The 19,592-nt window shown below is 38.3% G+C and overlaps 1 long non-coding RNA gene across 1 annotated transcript in view; it reads left to right on the forward strand.

The window, feature by feature from the left end:
* LOC144204703 (uncharacterized) overlaps positions 1-13,156 on the forward strand; it is a 33,002-nt gene extending 19,846 nt beyond the window's left edge. Inside the window, exons 2-3 of the long non-coding RNA XR_013327949.1 lie at positions 1,869-1,984; positions 13,065-13,156. This is a non-coding gene — a long non-coding RNA (uncharacterized LOC144204703). The remainder of the gene's footprint in view (positions 1-1,868; positions 1,985-13,064) is intronic.
* Positions 13,157-19,592: the final 6,436 nt, after the last annotated feature.

The following is a 19,592-nucleotide window of genomic DNA, read 5'->3' on the forward strand; positions in this document are numbered from 1 at the left end:
TGCAAAATTAGCTTACAATCCTTGCATTTTCATAAATATGAAAATATGGATGAGACAAACGAGCGTCTTGAGCTTCTGCTATTACTCAAATGCCGATGACAGACTATTTCAAGAATTTAGAGCAGAATGCGGTCATTCCAAGTTACAAGTACTCTGTTTTATAGTTGAACTTTTACGTAAAGGACTACTAAAGGATGTGGGATTTAAAATTATGCATTTTTTATGGCCATTCTATGATCTGCCATCTTTCCAGGTTGATGCCTGATGATAGTTTCATTATGATCTTTAACCTCACCAATATCCAGTCTTAACAATTTCTTTGCACGCTTTCAAACTTTGTGAGAACTTAGTTGGGTTTAATAATGACTGTGAGCCATTCGGAATTCATTTAACAGCTTTTAAAGTTTTTGTAAAGATTCCAAACTTTTTTTAAAAAGCAATTGTAAAGTTGAAGGTGGTCTTTTCCAAACTGGCCATTCCAAGCAAAAAAAGAAAAAGTTTTAATGTCCTTTTAATAAGAAATGGCTGATGACATGGACAACCATAAGAAGACTCAAGCCATAAATCCTTGGTATAATTAGCTTTTAAGCCATCTGACATTCTAGTTCAATAACCTCAGACTTCACATTTGGTGACAACTGTGGACAGTAATAAATTGAGGAATGTAAAAAGAGCCCTGTTTTTTTATTCTTGACTAAAGAAGCTTTTGATACAGAGCACTTTTTTTAAGGGTTAGGGTTAAGTATTTCGCTTGGTCCCCTCGAATGACTATTAAAGTAAAACCTATTATATAGATATCGATGATCTTATCCAATTTCTTTAGCAACATTGTGATTATTTTTGTTCGTCCTACCAGAAATTTATCATGATTATCCATCCATCAATTCTTAATTCATCCATTTTCAACACTGCTTATCTTTCTACTTCTACTTCAGACAGCATTAGTTTGGGTAAAATTAGTATTCAAAAGTTTGACCACCTTTATCCTTTCACATTTTAAAACTGAAGCAATCGCTTTATTTTTCCATTTAAGAAAAAAAACTAACTTGTTGGACAAAAAAAGCTATTGAACAGGTAATTGCCTTTTGTTCTCCTTGCATGGAAACACTGAGCTAACAAAGGAAAAAAAGACTTTGCTCCAATATTGTCTTTCTTTTTCTCTCAAAGTGACACATTCATCTTTTAGCTCATTACTTACCATCTCAGTTGTTTGGACATTTGGTGTTTTGAGTTTATTTTTGCCTCTACATAAAATAATGAATAGTATATCACAAGGAAGCAGCTTTGTGCTGTAAATGAGCTATTTTGTTTTTGTTTTTGGTTTTTTATTCTCAAATTTGACTGGCCTCAGACAAATCCCTCAAAAAAGCAACTTTGTTTTTCTCTTCTGGGTGCTACTGGTGTTCTTTTAACTGAACCAACAGAGCAATTACTGGACAACTCAAAAAAAGGTGGAGGAGTAGAATCAGAAAAAAAAACTATTATCTTCTCTTATCTTATGTGATATTTGCTTCATTTTCTTCACTGCTGAATTCAAAAGGTCATCTTTATATAAATGACAATCTACTGTCAATTTCATAAATTAAATATATATGATGTCATTGTGTTCTCTCACAAAAAAATCTTCTTATAATTATAAACTGTTTGTGATTACTATTCACTCTAAGGAACACTGCAAAACTCAGTCCCAATAAAACAGTAGCTGATTTTACTAGAATGTTAAAGAATGGTTTAAGAAAATGAGCAATAATCTCTTAAAAGCAAACTTGTAAAGAATCTCAGTCTCAAATTGACGATACACCCACTAATTAGAACACAGTGAAGATGGACACATTTAATAAAATGTGATCTCTATCTTTTGATTTTAGAACTGGACATCAAATGACCCGCTCTAATTGGACGAAGAACTCCAGACGGTCTTGCCTCACCAGTTAATGAATCTCATCAAAAGTCAGCCTTGCCTTTCACCAGCAGTTGCATTCGGGTAAGTGTTATGATTTCACAAGATGGTTAGAGCTTTGGATTGGACTGAGGTAGAGAAGCATAGCTTATGAATTTCAATGGGAATAAGACGTCTCTTAGACTTTTTATTTTTATTTTTTGCTCTAGCCTTGAATTAAGGAGCCACAATCATGTTCAAGACCGCACAGTTGAAATAAGCTACTCTTAGCTATTCTTAAAATATTTGGCATATTGAATTGCTTCTTCAAAACAAGAGGTTTTCATCCGTTTATTGCCACTCTCCACTGAGGTTTATACCCAGACGTCTCTCTCGAGTAACACCAGTCAAAGCCACTTGTGGAACATACAGTTGTACATTAGTGTGTGACTGACAGTTTCCGATGAAAAGCATGTTCATTTAATCAAATCTGCTCTGGGAAATCATCCAGAGCCTCTCCTGGAATGAAGTAGCTTTTATGTTATAAGAAAACTGGAGTGATTCACATTTAGAGATCCCCTCAAAGCATTGATGACAATCTGATTTGCCAAGTTGTCATAGCAATCCCATTTTCGGTTTATTTGTGCATATTAGTCCTCTTTATCCTCTTTATATTTTGGCATAGGTAATTTTGTAGATAATTGCCATTGTCAACTTTTTGCTCACTTCAAGAAAACTTTGGCAAATTTGTTTTGTACAAATTTCTTCCTGCTTCTAATGTAGAGACAATCATGACTGAATTCCAGTTAATCGTGTAGGCTTACTGTACATGAAAATCCTCGTACACATGATCCAGATTGCATTTTTTTTTGTTTCGTAGCTCATTTGTTAGCCATCCTGTAGCTGTGCGATAATGAGCCTCATTCCAGAGACCCCGTGAGACACAATAGACAGTGATGATGGCCTGGAGAGGAAACTGACCACTGTCATCGACACGCTTTTAGTTAGCTTCCACTGTCTTTTAATACAAGGGTATAACAGACTCATGTTGTACAATACTGATGGATAGCCAAAGTGCTTTGCTCATGACCCAGTTTCATATTTAAGGACCATGTGGAAGTTAGATCCTAAACCTTAATGATCTTACTAAGATGGGAAAATGCTTAGACCAACAATGACGTAAACCCCAGGTTAGGTGTACTGTATACTGAGACTTCCGCAAACATCCCCAGCCTCTCCGAGGGCAGGAAATGTTGATGACATATCGGGTATTTCCGAATGATAACTGTCCCATATATCCTCCAATGTGGAATGGTTGCCACCGTGATTGAGTAATCAATAAAGTGAGTAGAACAGGCGCAGGTAATCTGTCAGAGGAATACGAACAGGAAAACTAACTCACCCGCCTGCTGCCAAAACCTATTGTGCATTGCACTCAGCTGTCATGCATGCAAAGCGCGATAAGTGCAAAATAAGAATGCAATCTCAACCTCCAGATGCAGGGCATTTGTTCTCTGGTCTCAGAGAAGCCAATGTACAGTCTCCCCTCCCATATGGCTATCCATTTATTGAAGTTTAATTAAGCATAGTAACAAACCCTATATACTAGTTGCTAGTGCTCAGTAGGTCGATACTTGATTGTTACATAAACACTGCAAACGCAAGCGTTTTTTGCAGTACAAGTGTTTGATTAACTTTAGAATGCCATCTAATTAGCATTCATCGCAGTAATTAGTTGTATAAGCTACACCAATGACATTGGAGAGCATTCCAAATGAGGCAAATGTATTGAATCTAAAATTGATATTGAAAATTGAATGATAATTCCATCAAAGTAAGTATATTCTTTACTGGGTGTGTATCCAACCTGGACAGGCTACCAGTCAGTCTTGGCACATGGATAGACGTACATTCTCACCTTCATTGAGTGGGTAATAGGCAGATGAACCAATATGCTGTCGGTGACCGTATGTGTTCCATTTGTGATTAATCATGACGAGCGCCGTTGTCTTGATTAAGCGTTCAATTTGTTTTACAGCCCTAATAAAGAGTGACAATGTTTTTTGCAGTCAGACTCCATTGCTCAAGGAGTCATAACTTTCTCTGCCAAAGTTCATTTATTGGCAGTGAATGCATACAAACAGCCTGAGGCTTGGATATCATCCATGGCAGATAATTAAAGTCAAGAACCTTTATTTAATCAACAATGCTTTTCAATCAGCTAACGCATATCAACATCCAATTGTTCCTTATTCCATTGTACAAGTTGATGTATTGCACATCTCTCCCTGGCTATTCCTTTGGTGAAATTTTAATGAGGGCTTGAGAAATACCCTCTGCCACTACAGTATGTTGAACCCAGAAAATGTTCATCAAGCATGCATTCTGTGGTATTCAAGTTAGATTTTAGACCGTCTTTATATCAGGGATTATTCATTTAGTTCTCACTTGTAACAGTGATTTCACTGAATGTGTGTTGTGTGTATGTTCATACACTCCAGTTTCTGAGGGTTTAGTGCCCCCAATAGGCTATTGAAGTAAATAAAAACACTGTCGTGAGGTCTGAAGCCAGTCTTCTGGGTTTTTTTCTGTGCTGAATGAGGTGAAAGGGATACATATAAAATGTTAATTATTAAGTTGTGACAGTAATAGTAGTCTCTTGTTGAATTAGGTCCATTGCTTTTTATTTCATTGTCTGATTAATGCAATGCTTGGCTCAATTCGGTTTAATTTGATTTATTGCCTTTGATATAATAAATATGAACCACTATATGACATGTAATTATGTAGATTATATCACCGGTCGCTTAGCTTCCTATTCCCCAGGTGTGAGGTCTATGAGTTCACTACTGCAGTCATATTTTTCCTCTCCCCATAATGACATTTTTGCCCTGTTTATGTAAAAGGTAGGCTAAGAGATAATGAAGACTTTGAAGCCCCCAATTCTCATCAGTTATTGAGCGTCTGCTCATCAATTGTCCTAAGAAGTACACCCTGAGTTATGATAGACTGGTTTAGACCGAAAGAGGTGAGGACAAACAATCTTACCTTTATAAATCTGCAAAGTTTTTTTCAGTTGTCGGCCACCCACTAAGTCCATCACAGACTTTGGTACAGTGTGAAAATGATAGTAGTTGGAGATCGTGCTCCGGACATGGAATCATTTCAATGCCAAAATTTGCATCTGTGTGTGTAGCTGGTGGTCAAACCAAAGGAGAATTTCTTAAAATTGCAAAATATCCTGCTACACGTGGACAAACTCTGGTCTTTAAGTCTTGGAAATGCCAGTGTTCTTATAGAAACATCTCCCTCAACAATCTTAGAGGAAATTAACTTTCATTGAACCTGGACATCTTTCACCTATCGTTTTGTAGTCAAAGTATTACATATGCAGGTAAACAAAGTCGATATTAACATTTTTCAAACACGACCTTAAATAGTTATTCAAAAAGACTCAAAACTGAACAGAACTGTAAGCACCAATGCTACCATTTCACTGGTCAGGAATGCAAAAGTTTGACTTCCCCAGCAGTGCTGACATCTTGTGCTACACCTCTGCCCACGCTGTGTCAAAGCAAGTTCACTTTTATGAGTTAAAACTATCCGGGAAGGAAATTGACGAATGCTTTGGCTCAATCTTACATCACGGGAAATTACATTTCTCAGTTGGTCATCTTTGTGTGGACTGAAGCCTCTTGACTGACTGCGTCCAAATGATGGCCCTCCTAGCTGATCAGCTCAGCCCATCAGAAAGAGTTCATTGGCAAGGGCTGGCAACAGCTCCCATGCAGAGCTAATGGATAGGGGAGATAGCTGGAGATGGATTCCCTCTGTCGCGCTCCACTCGAGCATGCCAGACTCTTTTGAAAAGACCAGCTATGTTTCAGTCTGCATCCCTAATTAGCAATCCAGACGTTTTGCCTTTTTTGCAGGGAGATATTAGACCATGTTATACCATCCACTGCAGAGTTCTATGTTTGAGGAGGCTAGTTTTCATCCAATCAATAGAAGCAAGAACACTGTGGAGTGTTTTGCAGGCATTTGCAGCTATGCAAATAACCCTCAGAGAAAAGACACTATTTGGTGTCTTGCTACATTGGGAAAATTGCCAGATAAGTGGGTATCAGAAGATTAAGAGCTGCCTCTTTCCCCTTGTGTCATCACCTCAAGAGGCTCATTGTCTTACTGATAGTTTTAGGCTTCGTCTGGGCAGGCATCAGATGACACTGGGAGACACCAACCGCTCTTCCGTTGGCTGCTTTGTTTCAAGAGGGCCGTATCAACTTTTATTTATCTTTTCAAATAACTCTCTATGCACCAGTGTTTGAGTTTACAGTTGGATGATTTTAAATTGTTTGGAAAATGATTAGATCTTCACAAACTGCCTCTGTTTCCCTCACTTGAAATTCTAAAGATTTTTCTTCATTAATTCTGAAACAGATACTTTTCCTCGCTTTCCAACTCTCACATTTGATCTGGTCCAGCTTTGAATTCCATTTCCATTAAGGTGTACCTCTGTGTAATCATAAGCTGCTGAGAATTCCAGTCTTTCATTTCTTTTTTTCATTAACAGACAAAACATTCACTTTCCTTACTAATGAACCATGCAATCCCAAAATAAAATGAAGCAAAGACTCTCCTACTTGTGGAGACAATTAGCATTGAACCCTTGACAGCATGTATTACAGGAGCATACCTAAATAGTTGTTTCTCATATTATTGCCCTTGGGTTTTGTTCTTTTCTCACTGCTCTCCTCCTATTGAGACTGACCTAAATGGAGAAATGTCAAGCATAAGACAGAAAAGACAAGAGAGAACCAGCAGAAAGAGGAGACAAAAGCATAGCAAAGTGTGCACTCAGATTCAACCATGCGGGAAATGAAAAGTAGGAAAAAAAAAGAATAAGATCCTCTTTTTATGCTCCCCCATGGGAGCTAGATACCCCAGCTTTGAGCAGTTTCAATACATACTGTAATCTTTTAGATAGCTATCAATCCTTTTTCGGATCATTAATGACCTTATTACTGATAGGTCTGAAAATACAGTTGGCTCATCCTACATTCCACTGTCCTAACAAACCATTGTAAAACCAGTTTGACCACATTGGCTGGACATGAACAAACAATTATTAAACCAGTTGGCAGGTCTACCCCAATAATTACCTCTTAAGACAAATGACAAATTCCATAATTGCACCCTTTTACGTATCATCCTAAAACAAACGGCATTTTATTTATTTTTTTGTAATAGCATCTCCTGCTCATTTTTACCTGACATTACCTGCACTGCATGAAAATGGTGTCATTAAATGTCATTTTCTTCAGTAAACAGCTGGTATTGAAATAGTTAGAGTAAGGCCTCGGTGGGAGAAAATGTCAGTAAATTGGCTCACTGTCATAGCATCATCTTCTACAGAGAGGATTTAGTGTTGCTCTGCATGCATGTAGTGAATTGTGTAGTGAATTCATGGCTAGGTTTTATGGTGGTTAGTTAGTACAACTGCAGTGTGACTACCTGGGAAAAAAAAGCTGCCTAATGGGTTAGGGTTATGTCTTGTGGCCATCAATGGGTTCTGTAAAGAATTAATACTTTTTTCTTTACAGATCCCATTTAGAAAAACCTTAATTATGTATTATGACCTTTTTAAAAAATCCACGAAGGAGAACCCATACCACTAATGTCATGACCACAGTCATTCCTTGGTGTCATTTATTGACCCAGAGCTATTGGGGACGCATTAGGACGAAGATCTCTGGAAAGGTAATTTGTCACATTTATAAGTAAGTGGTTTCAAGTCCTCAGAGGGTCGAGGATTCCCATTTGTTGTGGAAAACTCTGGACCTGCCATGTTTGAACCATTTGTAAAGGTGAACCATTAAGGTCAAACAGGTTTGTAACTCTTGAGGGTTATTAATGAGGTTGAGCCTCTGCAACATTGACCCTCTGTAAAGTTGCAATGTAACACTGCCAGTTCACAGTTTGCTGTAAAGAAATGTTGTTCCTGTAGGAGGATAAGTAAGATAGTTATTTGTTTTTGTGGAGAGCGGGAAACGAATAACTGATGAAATGTTGCAATACTTCTTGTAGGAGCATGATTGGTAGAATCGATAAAGGGTAAAGAGCTTGTGCTCAACCTGTCAATGTCTAAAGATTGCACCAAAAAATGACTTTTAAGAGTCATAGCTCTAACTCTACACGGTATGTTTTCATCTTAAATCCATATCTTCATTTGATAAAGAACTTGAATGTGGAGAATGTCAATCATCTGTCAAATGTCTACAGGTAGTCTAAAATTGTCAAAATGTAAGTGGGAGCGTGGGTTTCTATTATGGTCTCCCTCTACTGCCCACCTGTACAGGTTAAAGTTCAACTTTAAGAGTCAGAATTTTGTCTCCATAGCACGGAATTCTATTTCCATATCTTTAATGTTACCATTTTTTGTCTTGTCGTTGTTCCAAATTGAAGCCCAGCGCATGTTAGCCGACATTCTACTAACCAGAGACTGTGATGTTAACCTGAAAACATTTCACATACTGCCTCTGGCTGTGAATTCCTGTTAAGTGCGAAAATGTGTGTTTCACACCACAATGCTGTCAAATTCCTACATATAGCAACTCGCACCACAGTTCGCTTCAAAGTGAGACTACCTCTCCAATAAGGCCTTGGATTGAATGTTTTGCTTTGCATCAGATTTCACTGGTTTGTGGACCTCAACACAAAAACTGTGCACCACAAACTAGTATTTAATATGGAACAAATTGTTCAGGTGTGAATGTGACCTTTGTGTTCTCTTATTCTCTGGGACTGACTGCAAGACACCTTGAAAACAAACAGTCATTTCATATTTTATGCTGTCCTCCTGCTCTCAGATCTTTTCCCATGCTTCTGCTTTACCAGCTGTGCTTCTTTTGCCTCATTACCTTGAGTCTATTTAGTTTTCCGGTCCAGCTCAGCCTTTGTTGAATCCATGCTGTCAACACCTCACTTGTTTTCTCAGTGTTGTTTGGAGTTGCTTTAAGAATGGATTCTCAATTGTAATAAATCAAACGTAAATTGGCTAAAACCAGATTACAGCTGGTTGAGTGCTCCTACTCTCATAAGCGTGGGTGTTAAACAAAATGTGAAGCAATGTACTCAAGCTTTGATCCCTTTTTTTCCAAATAGTTAAACATTATATGGCAAGGTTCTTTCATAATCCTGATGTGAAATATTGATGGCAGTACTGATATTAATATAAATAACTGTCCCCCCCCCCCTCTAAGAGAATGTGATCCAACGTCGTTGGTGTATTGTTGGTTTGTCAAACTTGCTGCTTGAATTTATTGAACATGGGAAAATGTACTTTTTTTTAACATAACATTGGTCTCACATTTTTTAGATGCTGTGTTGAGATAGTATCAAAAATGTTCAAAGTCTTTATATTATGGAAACATAGAGTTTGAGGTTGGATTTGACCCTCACATTTTGCCTTTGCTTTCAACTCCACTGTAAGTTTAGGTTAAGAAGAAAATAGACAAGGCTCCTAAAGCGCTATATAATGTATCATTCATACTGTCAGCGTGCATGGCTTTGAATCAAATACATCAGCCACCAATTGAATTTCAAGTACCAGCACAATGTGCCCTGGTCCTTTTTGAAAAATGTATTTTACAAGAGCAAATTTGTTGCAATTAATCTAGTTTCACTGACACCAAACTGCCAGGAAATCCCTAGCTAGTCTTCAAAATCCAACCTAAACATCTGCCTTGATGCAGCTGGTGTCCACCGGACATATTATCTATTATCTGCTCAAATCTATTCAATGTAATAATTCTTTTTTTGTGCCGTTCAACTGGAGGAAAGGTATTGATTGGCTCTGCAATGTGGTGCTTTTTACTCCACTGTTTAAATTGGTCACTGCTAAATTTACTTGCCATATCTTTGAGACAGGTGCGCCTGATGTTTTTCCTATCAATTTTGCGATTATCGCTTGGCAAAAGGCCACGAGCAGAAGACTCCCTGACAAGCGGGGGGATTAACCAGAGATGCAATTAAAGCCTCAACAGGGAATTTGCATCTGACACGAACCGATAGGGTTGTGCCTTCACCCTACCCCCTCCCCATGCAATTTTGCTCCAACTGTGAAGAAGCATGAAGCTAACCTTGAATTACATCGCATGAAATCTTTTATTTATTTATTTTAAGAGTTGGTGGCGAACGAGGGAGCTCGGTGACTGGCAATTACCTTGTACATTTGCAGTTTCAAACCAATTATCACATGCAAATGTGTAGCGCTGGTGTGAGATCATATTTGCAATAATACAGAGGAAGCAGACAGAGATTAAGTGCTACTGACAATGAGATCCTTCATCTTGCACGGAGTAAATGGAGTAGCTCAACACATAATCAATGTTACATATTCAATATGCAAACTAAAGCAGGAAATATAACCAGTGCAGCTTGAGGCCGGATCAGACTCTGTAGTTGTCTAATTGTGGCACCTGTGTAAACTTAAATGACCCAATGACAACGTTTATCTGGTCAAAATCTAGAAAAACAGGACTCTATGTATAAATAATGTGAGTTTACACGCCTCTGTTGCAGCAGGGCAACGAAAATCTTAATTTAGGACTTGCTGTACTTGTGCAAGTTTTATGAAATACTATGTACTGAAGTGAAATAGAATATTCATGTTAATGTGGATGCCTCTCTTTCTTTTCACATAACCGATACCCATTCATATTGGATGTTGGCCCACCTTTAGGAGTGGTCAGATACCAGGAATTTTTCCCCAAAAGGACAAACAAGATATTGACGGATGGGTTCTATTTGTTTTTATTTATTTAGTTTTTGCAGGGTTGTTTGCTCGAATCAGTCCTCTACTCTGCATCCTCTGTTCTATCCTCTGTCCCTCAAAGAAAATCTCTTATTATCCCCTGGTTACACAGATTTTGTTCTCACTTCATCCAGTTCTCCTTGTGTTCCTTCCCCATTGCTTTTGCAGCAAACAATACGCGGTGATACGTACTTATCCCCTTTCTAATGACCTCCACCGAGACTCAGAGCAGCAGTTTGTGAATCCACATTTGTTGGACAAGTTTGGTGAAATAATTAAACCTCCCGATGCAGTCAGCAGGCACACAAAGTATTTGTACAGTCATCATTCATGTTGCGTAATCTTGCACTATAGAATGAAGGTCGCTGCTTTTTTTTAATGAGCGATCAGCTATCAAAACTCCCAATTTAAACTTACTGTTGTCGGAGATATGTTGGGCACATTTTTTTTTATAAAGCTGTCTTAAAGTTAGAGCAACAACTTGTGTTTGTGATTATTATTGCACCTTTCAAAATCAAGAGGGGATGTGAACCATTGTCACCCCAGGCATCTTCCATCAGAACCTGGCTGAGACGCTGCAGGCATTCAGTAAATTTAAAACTGACAAGGTTTACTTGAGTCTGTCTACCTTTTGACATGAGCTGCCAGAATTTTGAGGACAAATGCTTAGAAAAACGGATGAATTTTCAGCTATTGTGTGTGAGGAAAAGTAATAAGATAACTAAACTTACTATTGAGTGCGACTAAATAAAATGAACTAGCCTGAAGTTTTAAAATATTCCATTAAATATGGCTTAATGCAATCTTATAAACTGATCTTGGACATCAAAAGCTCCCATTATAAGTTTCCTCAAGTCAACAAATGTAAAGACTATTGTATTACTGTAAAACACAGAATTGATATCAATCCATCATCCAAGTACCAACGGACAGTTTTTGCTTGTATTTAATGGTGTATTGGGATTTTTTTAAAGATAAAGCTAAATGATTTTTAAAGCAGAAGGGTAAAAATGTTTTTTTTTCTGCTTCACATTTATTGGTTTATCCACCATCTGCTCTGCCAGATTTCCAGCCCATAATTATGACCGGTGTAAAAAGCAGCATTTAAAGTGGTATTTGCAAAAGAATCTCACAGCAGGTTTGTATTTGTAGAGTTGATGCATCATAATTGGGGAGGTATGCAATTTGAGTCTCTGACATTTTACATCCTTCTTAGAAAGACCATCACACAAAAAAAATAAACAATGCTGTTGAATGCAACTCAATATATTAAAATAATCCCTAAATGTGCAAATGTACCCTCTGCAGGCTGTGATTAGGGTGACAGCTGTGACTTCGAAATGGATCTTTAGGAAAAATCCTGTGGTTTTTTTTTCTGGTCTATTGCCTTTCCCAACTTCAACTTGTTATTTTACATACTCAAGTTTTAGAAAGTTTTCTGAGCTGACAAAATAATGCTAGTTCAATGAAAACTACGCAACCAATTTTGTGGTTTCATTGACTTGTGATAAAACACGTTCATGATTATTCTTTAACGCTACCATTAGTATTGTATGCTTGCTTTACTCAATTATAAATATGTTACACTGAATTGTAAATTGGAATCCTATGAAAGAAAGAAGGGAAAATACTTCTTTCTTTAAAAGAAACACCATGATCACAATTACATTTTTCTCATCCTCCAAATTATGTGAAATGTTTCTGGGACACCGCTTCACCCCTTTTTAATGATTTAGTGAATCACTCCAGTCCTTCCTCTCCTATAGAACACAACAATCAATAAACTATTTGTTTGTTTGACTTTTTGACTGATGACATTTCACCACAATATACCATTTAACCTAAAGGAGAAAAACAACACTTGGATTCCTGCAACTAGTTTCTCTTGTGCAAGGGCGTAATCATTTGCTTTCTTCTTAGATTGCCTTGCTATCTACAAAATGCAACAGTTCAATCTTAAACTAATGCCACCTAAATCAGAGATGGCACGTTAAGTGAAGTGAGGATCACTCATTTTTTTTAACAGGAGCACTGGAGTATAAGTCGCAGTTATAGGAGGGCATTTTTTATTTCCATCAGAAAGCAAGAACAAACATATTAAAGTAATAATAGTAAAATGGAGAAAAACAGCCTAAATAGGCATCTGTTAACATAATGGTTTTTCAGTAAACTATCAGCTAAAAATAAACAACATAAGAGGCTGTCATACATAAGTTGCACTTAAGGATTACTATTTTAAAAGCAAAAAAGTGTGACTTATAGTCCGGAAAATACGGATTCCTGATTGCAACATATTTCCGCCATGTTTCTGTTAATTGTGCTTGAGTTCTCATGTTGACCCTAATGATTTTCTCTGTTTGATTCCCGCAGACGTTCACAGTCGTGACCTGTAAAGATTGACCTCAGGTGTCTTCATAGTCATGATGCAGAGGCAATGCAGCTGTTCAAGGCGTCATTATGGGGTAAGGTCAATACTCCCTTTGCACATTGACAATAAAAGTGTCACTGCCATCTACTTGTAGTGGATGGGCCTTTTCATTTTATTATAGTAAAGGAGAAAGGAAAAAAAAACTTGTTCCCAGGGTCATTTGCTTCCTCCAGCATTGCACTGCAATGCACCCTGCCCAATGTCAACTAGAATAGCTTCAGTTCATCTGTGACCCAAATGAGAAAAAAATGGTGAAAAAAAATGGATGATCGATGAAACGCCCCTGCATATACGTGCCAGTTTCTCCTTTATCATATAAAACCAAAGGTTTAGACTAAAATAGTAGGTGTAAACACATAAGATGGAGAGTTTTAGAATGTGCCAGACAAGGTAAGATGTGATATTTCTCTCTCCTGCTGCTCTCTGACCAAACCTGGGGTGTCTCAATCCTTGCTTGCTATCAGTTAATGAAGCCTGTGTGGTCCTAGAGCTTGAAGCAGCACGAAACCAATCTGCAGGACACACATCAGGAGCAGAGAGGGATTTGCCAACAGCGAGGCGCTCACTCTTGGGGGCAGTAAGCAGCGGCTTATGATCTGATGGGCTATCTTTGACTCTATGAAACGGACTAACCTAATTATGAAATATATTGCATCAAGATTGAGTGTAAATTGCATCCAAGAAGGCATGACAACATCGGGATTTGAGTTGATAGCAAGACTTCAAAACAAAATGAGCTGCAACTTATCCAAGGCAACAGGTGAGCTCTATTTGCTAAAGGTGCATCACACCAATCAGGACTGAGTCAAGGACTGTGATGAAGAGTAAAGTCCGGCCCACTAAATTCCCTATGAGACGATCAATCTGAATATGTCAGGTGGGAAACCTCCCCACCTTGCTCACCACGCTGTCTGCATTGAACTGCTTATTTTTCTTCTCTCTAGGGGTAATTTGTGGTTGCACATAGTGAAACATCAATTCTGCATGACATGTCAGGTAGAGAAAATAGGAACATTTAAAGGCCTTTTATTTGTCATCATTTTTCCTCAGACAAATTTATTACCATGCAGGACGTTGGGCTTGGGACACCCTGCCCAGGGTTGGTGTATATCATCTCCTGTACTTGTGCTATGGCTTTTTTTTTTATTTTTTAGATTGATTTTTCAATACAATCCTGCTTGCAAGCACTCAGTTGAGCAGATGTCTTCTGACAAATATCACGCTTATTCACTTTGTTGAGGATCTATCGCCAATACTGGCAATTGTGTTTTGGAAATGTCCATTTAATAGAGCGTGGGCTTGGAAAAACACCAAATTTGGAATTCATATTGTTTTCATTCCAGAGCCAATTTGACTTTCAGATGTCCCACGTGAGTTCAAACTTCAGTTTGAGCTTATCTCATCACCATTGCATCTGAGCCTTCTCCTAAGTCCTACAGACAAGCATGGCAGTGGAAACACTACGCTTCCAGGCTCTTTATCTCCAAAGGGTATAGGATTACTTCACGACATTCACTCACAGGGAGCCATGTGGCATAAAATCTTGGATGAAAATCTCATTTCCTCGGCAAGAATGATGTTAGCGGGAATTCCGGTTTGACATTGATACAAAACATTCTACCTTGGGCAACTTAAAAGTAGTTTAAGAAAAATAATATTACAGTAGAAGAATGTGTTTTCGAGCCCCCAGACAATGCAGTCGCCAAGAAACAAGAGTCTAAATAGTGAGGAAAAACTTACTGTGGTAGTTACCAACGGCGACTAAATGATAAGACGAGTAATTGGAAAAGGAAGAGCAAAGGAAAAATGTAAAACACAACCCAGCCCAGAGCCAGCAATTATTACAATATCCAAACTGTATACGTTCATGTAAAACATTTACCTACAGAAGTACAACCATAAAAGTTTTTAGTCAAACTACATATTACTGGGGGGGAAAAACAGTCATAAAACGACTCGAGTGCTGTACGTTTGCTACTGTCATGTTGCGGCTATTTGCATTTCTGTTGCAGAGATTGACATTGGTTTTCTTTTTTTTTTCTTATCGTATAGTTTTGAATTCGCAAACTGCACTCTAACAAAGACCCCTACTGATGTTGGCCCAATTTACATGAACTATGACAGGCTTCTTGCCACACGCAGTCATCAGATGACGTGACAATACTGATAGTCAGAGTCTTTTTTTTTTTTTTGCTCTGCTGCTGTCTGTCTCACACACACAAGCAAAGACAATCCAACAAATGAAAGGGGTAGAGGAAGCTCACAAAGGACCAGAGAAAATGCCAAGTGTCTTATTAGTGGTTTAGTGGAGATGGCTGGGGATCGATGAATGACCCCGCTGGTCACAACGCAGAACACACATCAGGGCACTCAGTCTACAGTCTACACTATCCATCATAACAAAATTAGAGAAGAAAGATGGTCTTCCTTCATCTTATACCCCTTCTGTTCTGTTCTGTTCTTTGTGTGAGTGCTGACAAGCAAAGGCGCAAACAACTTAAGGACTTATTTAGCTGTTTGCTTTGTCCTTGGAGATGAGTCTTTTATTATACCGCAACACTGCATAGAATTTATGAAATTATGCACGTTTTCTGTGACGTATTTGCCCAACTCTCTAATTGTTGATGGGTTTTTTTTTCTCGTGTTATTACTCTTCTGTTCTTTTATCTATTTCCCATATCATTCTGATACACTTAAGAGTCACAACTGAGCTCCAGCACTTACCAGCTGAATGAATAAGCGATGCCGTATAAGCATGGACTTGTCACTAGGCACTTACTGGTCATTGTATATCATTCATATGTTGACAGCCCTAAATTTATTTTTCCCAGCCAACGGGACCGTCACCATGGTGACTGTTATTTGGTCATCGAACAAAAATTCTCTTGTGCTTTACATGAATAATTACAATGTGTAGCACTGAGCGGAAAGCAAAGTTTGGATGAAGGGAGCAATCATTGCCAAAAATCAACATCACATCTTTTACTCTTAAGTATTTCCTCTTGGTCGTCATTTGATTCTCCTTTAAAGGTTTTCTCTATATACTTATTTAAAATGCCCTGATTTTGTGGCACTTTATGGCATTGGTGGCATTTCCCATGTCCAAGATAGTTGGTAGTACATACATCACAATAGTTTGGTTTGGTTTTGTAAAGACAGTTTTTATGAAACATTTGTTGCTGGTATAAATTATCTGAAAGATGTCTCCCGGCTATAGGATGACCGGAGAATCAACTATTGATTTATTGAAAGACAAGACAAGGCAAAAAAAAAAAAAGGTTTTCTCATAAAAGTGGAGATGATGATGTAGCATCAATATAACAGCCTGTGTAAACATCAGGGGGTTAATGTTGTTTGCCCAAGTAGAGCTGTGATGATCTCAAACCTTGTCCATGTCATACCAAACACCGGTTGGCTAACGCTCCGTCTCTCTCATTATTTAGCTTCATGAAGAGGACAATCTCAGCGGAGGAACAGATGGAGAACCAGGCTGGAAGTGCTGATGTGTGATACCAGGGACTTAGCTGAGAAGTGAGTATCAGACTGTATCTTTTTCTCAGTTTTCAACTCCTAAACAATTTGATAATCACCATCCCATCTATTTAACATAACAGTACCTTACATGAGTTTGGTGCCACCGAAAATCGGGAGAAAAAACAAACGAGAAACTTTGTTTTGAACAAAGCAATACAATTGAAGTTATAGCCATCCATTCTTGACCGGTGTTTGCCAAGCTTACAAATACACTGATTTCAAGGAGGAAGGAAAAACACACTTGACCAAGGTCAATAGACTCTGATCATTTTTGATTCTAGCTGATTCAGGGTGAAAGGTGGTTCTATTTTTTCGACTGCTCTCCCGTCAATCATGGAGGGCAAATTAAACTTTCCTTCACCTGGCAAGCTAGGGTCTTTAATTAACCAAGCATTACATTTTTTTTGGACTTTGGCCAGAGAAACCCCATACAAACACCTCAACAACAACAACAACAACAAAAAATCCATAAAGAAAGGCATAGAATTTCTCCCAGATGGCCTTACAGCAGCCTTTTCACAAACCAAACTCATTTTCTTGTAATAAAACAGTCACATGCCAAGAGGAAAGAACACTAAATCCTGGATATCCTCCATTGTTCCCTTTTGTTTACTGTGCAGCTTTTTCTCCTTCACTAAACTCATTGAAAGCACCACTGTTTTGCACACTTATGATGATACAATATTTCATGACAAAGGTGTCGCTTCATCCGGGTTTACAGTTCCAGTGCATGCACAGTGAGCTTTCATAAATTGTCTTGGCGGTTTCCCCATCACATCCTCGCACATTGGATTGGAAATTAATTGCAAGATCACTTGAAAATGGGATCATTGCCAACAATCATATGCACTTTCTCTCCTTACTCACAAATGTCTTCCTTTTTTCTCCTTTTGTGGGCTCAGTCACAATTCAGTCTTTCCTGGAAGCCCATTTAGCTTTGACTTAGCATTTCCTATCTTATCCTATCAAAAACAGTCTATGCTGTTCAATTGAACAATAAACACGGCTCGCCAATGCTGATGTGGCTCACCCAGCGGCTCGCCAATGCTGATGTGGCTCACCCAGCGGCTCACCAGTTCGTCACACGGGACCTCCAAGACGTTGCTGGCCGGTTCAGTTTTGTGTGAATATAAAGACTGTTTTTACAGTTCTCCACAATACATTAAACAGAAGAAAACACATTATAAAGGGATGATGTCCAGGGAGAAGTTTTGCAAGCGTGTTTATGAGGCATACAGGGAACTCAGGCATTTCCATATGCTTGGTGACAGTCACTGCACAATCCCAATTTATTAAACAGTACATAATTCTTCGCTTTTTTTGTTTTAGTGGGTTGTTTTTTATTATAAAAAAACAAACAAACAGCACATTTATCACCCATTAAGGTTTTTTTGTCATGTTTTTAAATTCCAAACCATGATACATTTGAAATGGAGTTAGCAGATTTCCCCACAATCAGGTTTAAGGCCTAAACTCTGGAAAATATCTGCAAAACTTAGCAATTTTTCAACGGCTAGAGAACATACTTAATATTAACTCATTGATTGGTAGACATCCAATCCATTCTATCTCTAAAAAGGGTGTCAAAAACAGTCCTAAATTCTTAATCTGCACAATAAACCCGGACACACACTTGCCTAAAATAGAAAAATCATCTCGTCAAGGAAATTCTGACCAGCCTACACTGAAAACACATTCCCCAATTTTATCAGCAGGGCTATTATGCTTTTCAAAATCCTCATAAAACACATTTTGAGCCACACAGCACCATGAAACATTCTGAATAGACACCAATACCAACAGAAAAAAATGTCCTACAATGTCGCACAAAGACAAAAAAAAAAGTGCTTGCAGGTGGTTAATGGCCCCTTTCTCTCTGATTTTTACTCAAGGCCTTTTTTGACAGACAGAAATATCAGTAGAACTTGATCAGAAGGTTCAACCGGGACAGATACAGTATATGTTGTACAGGGGAAAAGGGTCTAATTCCCCTTTTGTGGCAAGAAAAGGACACTGACTTCTATGTATCCCCTCGGGAAAAAAATCTTCAGAGAGTACCTCATTGCTGCTCTGTCACCGGAAATCTATTGAGGAGAGAAAACAGCGGTATTCTCCTATTGCTCCTGTCCACTAGCATCAGAAAGGAGAGGTATCTTTTCTGCCACACATCCTTTCATTTAGCAGTGACACGTACTATCTATCCATCAGCAGCTAACACGTATTCCTGGGAACTTCCTGGGCTTAATCAAAAGTCAGACTAGGTCAGAATTGATGATGCACTCCCTCTGATAGAGGCCCTGGCTTGCTATACGGGGATCTGTGAATCAACTTTTGGTTGCTTTGCCATGACTAATACTGCAAAGTAAAAGTAAAAATAAAAAGTAGTAGTTAACACGTCTGCCTCAAAGTTCTGAGATTGAAGGTTTGATCTCTGTTGGGTTCCAACCATCCTGTCTAGAATTTATATGTTCTCTTCAGGCATGCCTGGGTTCTATCGGGGTACTCTGGCATGAATTAGTGTTGTGAAAGTTATTACACACATGCTGTTTTCTCCAAAATTTCTGCTTAAATGTAAAACTAGACCATAATTTATTCCAAGTGGGGATTAATTCAAGTCAGTCTGATGGTTTGATGATGCTTTGCAACTGTCGGGCATCTAATTTTAGAATTTCTCCACATAGGTGGATCAACCGGGATTCAAACCCAGGACCCCGGATGTGTGAGACCGACATGCTAACCACTCAACCACCAGGCTGTTCTGTGAGTAGATGACTAAATAACTATATTTCAGTTATAATGATTGTCAATGAAAATTGCCATGCAATATATGAAATGACCATTTCATGATTTCAAACATTTATGGGGAAAAAAAAACGTTTTTAAATAGATCAATTTTCATGCCATGCCATTGTCCACCTATCCAAATTAATTCAAGG

The sequence above is a fragment of the Stigmatopora nigra genome, chromosome 11, assembly GCF_051989575.1.
Source record: "Stigmatopora nigra isolate UIUO_SnigA chromosome 11, RoL_Snig_1.1, whole genome shotgun sequence".
Classification (NCBI taxonomy): Eukaryota; Metazoa; Chordata; class Actinopteri; order Syngnathiformes; family Syngnathidae; genus Stigmatopora; species Stigmatopora nigra.